This window comes from Carcharhinus amblyrhynchos, chromosome 10 (genome assembly GCF_965287045.1).
Source record: "Carcharhinus amblyrhynchos chromosome 10, sCarAmb.v2.hapA, whole genome shotgun sequence".
Taxonomy (NCBI): Eukaryota; Metazoa; Chordata; class Chondrichthyes; order Carcharhiniformes; family Carcharhinidae; genus Carcharhinus; species Carcharhinus amblyrhynchos.
The window spans coordinates 104187066-104193965 of NC_137333.1; positions in this window are offsets into that span (position 1 = coordinate 104187066).

The window sequence follows — 6900 nt, forward strand, 5'->3', positions numbered from 1 at the left end:
CAGCCTCAGTGGCACCCATCTCAAGAACCCAGCAGACAGAACTGTTGGCATATTCCCTCAAACTAACTGGCTGTCAATCTAATAGAATCATAGAATCCCTACAGTGCAGGAGGCCGTTGGGCCCATCAAGTCTGTACCAACCACAATCTCACTCATCCCTATCCCCATACCCCCACATATCTACCCTGCTAGTCCCCCTGACACCAAGGGTCGATTTACCATGGCCACTCAACCTAACCTGCACATCTTTGGACTGTGGGAGGATACTGGACCACCAGGAGGAAACCCACACAGACATGGGAGTAACATTTGTGTTAAGCCTCCAACGGTGGCTAGGAGCACATTGAATGAATACCAAGAACGGTTGTGAGAGGTAATGGAGGGGCAACAGAAAATCTGGCCTATTTCCATTCACTTTCAGACATTTCCATTGACTTTCAGACATTTTATCGTGCATTAATGCATGTTGGGTGACTCAGTCTTCTGAATGTGGGTTTTTTCCATAGCCATGAGATAAGTTGCTGGATCTGGCTACTGTTAAGGTCCTGTTAGAAACTGGTAGCATTAACAGCTGAACCAAAACCGCACTGCAGCAATAACAAGTAACTTCATAGAAAACAGTAGTTGGAACTCACAGCACTCTGTTCAAAATGTGTCCATCCACTGGAGGTTGTGTCTCAGCTGTCTAGACCCCAAGCTCCAGAGTCATTTTAAGTTACCTCTTAAAATCGCTTCTTTTTATCATGTTTCACTATCTCACACAGATCAATGCTGAGTTTTATTTGAGAAAACACCAGAGTCAGTTTCAGGTGTTATATATTACAGACATGAAATAAATTCCAAGTTGTTGTCACTTTCCTGCCTTAATATAATTATCATAGGTTTTAATCATATCTCAGGCTCTCAAATTCCAGTGTTTTGTGTTCAAGGAATAACTACATTTCCTGAAATTAACTATTACTTCCACTGTCATAAATCAATTTTATTATTCATTCACGGGACCTGGACGTCACTGGCAAGGCCAGCACGTATTGCCCATCCCTAGATGTTCTTGGAAAGGTGGTGGTGAGCTGCCTTCTTGAATACGACAGTGTGGCTCACTACACCATTTCTGGGGACAGTGAGTCTGGAGTCACATGTAGACCAGACTGGATAAGGACAACAGATGGCCTAAGATATCGATTAACCAAATTTAAGTTTACACATCATTCCAGCGGTTGCTTAGTCACCATCACTGATCACTCTTTACTTCAGATCTTAGAATCATAGAATCCCTACAGTACAGAAGGAGGCCACTCACCCCATCAAGTCTGCACTGACCACAATCCCAGCCAGGCCTTATTCCTAAAACCCTCATTTATCCTGCTAACCCCACCCCCGACACGAGGGTCAATTTAGCATGGCCAATCAACCTAACCCGCACATTTTTGGACTGTGGGAGAAAACCCACGCAAACACAGGGAGAACATGCAAACTCTACACAGACAGTGACCAAAGACAAGAACTGAATCCGGGTCGCTGGTGCTGTGAGGCAGCAGTGCTAAGCACTGTGCCACCAAGCTTCAACAAGCACTTGTATTTGGTGATGGTTACTTAGCTGTCTTTCCTGGCAACAAAAAGAAAGTTATGGGATGTGAATCCCAGAATCAGGATATAGACAACAACTAATATACTGACTGTGGTTTCCTGACAGTACAGGTGACAACAGACACTACAGGTGACTAGCAAGCAGAAATGGGAGAACCTGCTTTGCTAAAATTAACAGTTGCCAAAGCGTTTTCTTGCCTGCAACAGAAAGGAAGGTACATTACCCACTCAAAAACCAATTAATGAAAAGAACGCACACAGCTAACTGACTTGGAGATAAGGGTACTGTCCCAATCTATTCCTTAAAAACCTAGCTGGCGAGTGCCTATTCTTCAAAACACTATCCAATGAAGGGCACATTAAGTGTTAACTCTGAAATAGCAGCATCATGAACAATAGCAGCATCTCTTGCGCAAAGTAATCGTGGATGGAAGTAGCTTCTGTGCTTCCTTTCCAAAATGGCGGTGCTATTACTTTAGAATACCGCAAATCTCAGAAGCAGGCTGGAATTGTGGTCAGGGACATTTGGAATTTTTTTTATAGGTCAAAAGGAAAGAGCATGGGAGCACAACCAATTTAGCAAGCTGACTTGAGGTGACGGAAGGGGAAAGGGAGGCCATCAATAATTATTATTCATGCTCACACATTATCCTGTTGTGCTTGGCAACATCTCCTCTGCTTATATTTGCTCTAACTTTGGGAAGACTGCCTGGTTTGTATTGAAGAAATGGATTCCATAGCAGTCCAGGATAGTTATTTGACAGTAACTTGCACCTTTCTGTCACCTGATGGTTGGGAAGCCCCTGGAGGTAGCAGCCAACGGTCAGAGCTGTAACTATCCTTGCTATTGTGGTATACGTTAATGCACATAGGCCTTTAAGAGATTTAGTATATAAACACGTGTTCAAGCAATTTACTCACAACCATTTATGGCACAAAGGTGTCTCAACCAATCGAACAGATTTCTGCACTTGTCAAATACTGCAGGATTTGCTCTTGAAATGTTATTTGTTTACAGTCCCAATAGCAGCCAAAATACAGATTTTCTGAGCGAAACAAACAAAGCACTTTCCTTAATGAAAGCATATTGATAGGCAGGTTAGGTCAATATTTCCCAACCTTCAATAATCCCCCACCCCTCTATTGTACCGAGGTATTCATTACCTGGTACAACAGCAATGTGGGTGCCTGTCATTTAACAAAACAGGGCATGTCCGCTGTTTCTTTACTCATCAGATGATGCTTAGCATTGCTTATTTGAAGCTCTGATTTGATAAACCTCTTCTGTTTAAGAATAAACATGGAGAGAGCTGCTTACTCCAACTGGTACATCTGTCACTGAAGGAACTCAGGAGCAGTGACAGCCACCAAGGAAAACTGCCCAATTAACTGGGCAAAATGTGCAGCCTTCTGAAACAGTGCTGAACCTGATTTAACCCTCCCCCTTGACGGCTCACTCTTACCCCTTGGGCAGAAGCACATTGCTGGCTGACCTGTCTGGGAGAATCAAGATTGCACTTGACCAGCAGGCTGAAGCAAAATGGCAGAACACCAGTGGCAACCTTAGATCACAGCGGCATCCACTGAAGCTGGAACCCAAGGAAGTTGCACTCATTCAATGTCCTTGGCAGATTATGCTACAAAACGTCCAATGTGGCATTAAGTTGACTTATTAGTGTCACAAGTAGGCTTACATTAACACTGCAATGAAGCTACTATGAAAATCCCCTGGAGCCAAGATCCAATGGCAATACCGTACAGAAAGATCTCTTTGCAGTAATTATGATTGAGTCAATTCAATAGAATATGCTCCCCCCCCCCCCCCCCCCAAGTGTTTCACTCTTTGGTATTACATTTTTATTTGTGTGCCCTTTCCCAGGAACATTAAACTTCCATATACCATCTTTTAAAAATTAAATGTCCCAGACTCTTAGTCTAACTTAGACACTAGTCAACTTGGGTAAAGGCATTGCTCATTTGGAGGTGAGCTATATATACACAGAGATCTTGCCAACAAGTTGGCATTGAGCCACCTACCACCTGCTTTGAGCCAGGGCAATAATTGAGACAACATAACTAATCTTGCACCTGGGGTCAGGGATACGCTGAAATGGATCATAAAAGGTAAAATATGTGAGGACTATCGCTGGAAAAAGTGAGTCTGTGATGTCCAGTAGATGGCCAGGCGAACCTCACTGTATGACAGAATTATTGAAACTGGGGCCTCACTCAAGCCTGATCTATGGAACACTTGGGGGTATCCTCCTACTGTGAAGGCGTTATATGTAAATTCTAACGTTACTACTTTTACGCACAATGATTTGAGTTCAATCGCAAGGACAAAGCAGGGTTGTATTTTCTTGGCATGGTATTCCAGCATGTGTGAACACCTTCAGATGTCAGCTCCTAATCATGAAATGTGTCCCAATAAAACTTAGGATCCCAGGTAGTAAACAAGGGGTCTTCCTGATGCTGTAAACTGGAAGAGATTAAGATAACCAGGCTATCAGCCCTTAATCTGATCCATTACTGAGCAGTGATAAACACAGGAGCCAGAGTCCACCTTATTCAATGAACAGAGGATCATAGGAGTAAGCAAATTATTATATCTTGTGTACTAACTAGCCAAGTTCACACTTTCCCCATAGAGTACTGTATAGCGTAACTAAAAATCATTTTAAAACTAGCTAAACAGATAGTCCACAGTCTAGGTGCCATGCAGTAAGTTGAATTGAAGAAAAACTAAAATTTGTAGAAGGTGCATGAATAGGGAACATTTTATGTAAAAAACATATGCTATCACAATTATTTTGATTACTATTTGGTTAATTAAAAACTTTGCTTTGCAAATGCACTGCATTTCACCTTAATACAGGTCAACGGGCAGATTGTAATTTTTCAGAGTGTTCCAAATTATCATAAATGCAAGAAAATTCCATTTTGCTAAATTATGCAGAAAAATAAGTGGGTGCTTGAAGGATTAAAAAGGTTAAAACTGTTTTCCTCCCAGTGATTAGCATAGAAGTTACTGAAGATAACATGCTATCATGAGAGAGACAGAGAAAAGAGAGAGAAAAAAACTTAAATGGGGGAAGAGAGATGAAGACGGGGATTGCAATGGGGTGAGGCAAAGATTTGCTGCAGTACTCCTTGTGATTGCAAGCCACACAAAGAGACCCTCATATGCCACGGGCACTTACCAGCAAGAAAAAACAGCAATGGACATGTACACCAAGTGAAACAGTCAAACTATGGCAGTACACTGTATTACAATTAATATTCACAGATCATACTTATTGCGGCATTGTCAACTGAATTAGAAAACAGGGCCCATTTGTTATGGGGTTGTGGGACGGGGGGGTAAAGAGTGAAGACAACCCTCAAACCAACACAATTTGTGACGCCCTCAAGCTCACCAGACCTCTAATCACTTGTACTTCACTCAGCGGTACAACTGCAATCTTCTCTCCAACCATAACCAGATCTCCATCATGTATAAGGTCTATAATTGCATTGCTGGATAATGAGAATTTGGGAAGATGAAATACTATAACATACATTCAAAGCCACAGGAACAAGACAATTTATTGGCTGTAACAATGGATTCATTGTGGTTAGTAATGTTCTGATTTGGGATCATGTGATTAAAGAGAATGGACATTGCTGGGTCAATAGAAGTTAGTATAGAAACGCAACAATGTATGCTAAAAGTATTTTCACCAACCAACAAGATTCCAGTTTAATACTGGCTAGTTCCGTTGTGGGGGCTTACTTTCATAGCAGGGTATGGTAATTAAGGTTCGATATCTAAAGCAGTGCTTGATAAAGGTTGAATAACAAGGTGTCAAATGCAAAATATTGCGGATGCTGGAATCAGAAACAAAAACTGGAATTGCTGGAAAATCTCAGTAAACCTGACAGCATCTGTGAGAAGGGAATAGAGCCAATGTTTCGGGTCCAGATGACCCTGTGTCAGAGCCCTGTTAACTCTCAGGAGCCACTCTGAGTTTGTCAGCCTTTTGCTGGACTGCATCATCGTAATCAGGGCAAAGTTCTAAACAAACTGCCTGCTCCCCAACAGGTAACAACCAGAGCAGAGTAAAGGTTAAGAAGCGCCCTTTATACATACTCCACAGTTTTTCTCCACCCCCCCTTGAAAGCGTTGACTCCTGTTGGGATACGTGTTGCCTGGCATCCCTTCTGTCAAGAGGCGAAGTGGTCAGTCCTCATCTGTGGACCCTGCGCAGTCTCTGTGTTGTGAAGTGGAGCAGAGCACAAACTCATGTTGCAACCTGGAATTAAACATGGCTGAAGCATAGATAAGCTGGGGGATTTAAGATGGCTGGAAGAAGGACCAGAGGCGACAGGAGGAAAAACATGCTTACACAATCTGTGGTTACAATTTGGAAACCATTGCTTAATGAAGATACAGATTCAACTGCAACCCTCAAAATGGAAACTGGCTAAAGACTTGGGGGCTAAAAAAAAAAGTTGAAAGAGAACAGGAAAGGAGCAGGGGAGCGACACTAACAAGACTGCTCTTAGAAAGAATCAGCATAGACTTAAAGGCCTGACTGGCCTCCTTCTGCAGAGAATGCTTCCAGGCCACTGGAGTGACTGAAAATGGAAAATTACATGATTACTACCTCCCACTCCCTAGATCTCCGCTAAACATGATTGTAATCACCAGGATAGGCAAAGATTCAAATTTGATTTCATCTGAATCCTACACTTCAATTCTGCCATGAGCTATACATGCAATGCCATCTGAGTTCCACATTGAGGACTGTGGTCACATTCGAGAAGGCACCCTACTCCTTTAAGTAGCAAGGAGGGAGTTCAGGCACAGCTGCCATTAATCTCCCACTCGTATGTAGCACATCAGCAGCAATTTCCTTTCCGTCCCCATTTTGAACTGGTTGCAACAGATGGAAACGAATGGGCATTGTGTGTTCTCCCCAAGGGAGGTAGAATTTGGGTACAGTCACACTGCGAGAGGTAGCAAGTAGATTTTATCTACTGATGCACCGTGTGTGATCACAGGGACCTAAGTCTTTCTCATTTGCCCTGGGGAACAGAGAATTTACAACTTAAAAACAGTTCATTCAATCTGCAGCTAGGTCACTATTTACACTCCTCGTCTCATGTACCCTTCCCCCTCATCGCTCTGTTCATCTAACCTTCATCAGCATTTCCTTTTGTTCCTTCCTCCCTTGTGTTTATCTGGCCCCCTTATCAGGCCTTCCAAAACGAGCCTCATAGATTGGCCCAAGCATTGCACGTTTCAATCAGCGCTTAAAGTGGAATGTTAAA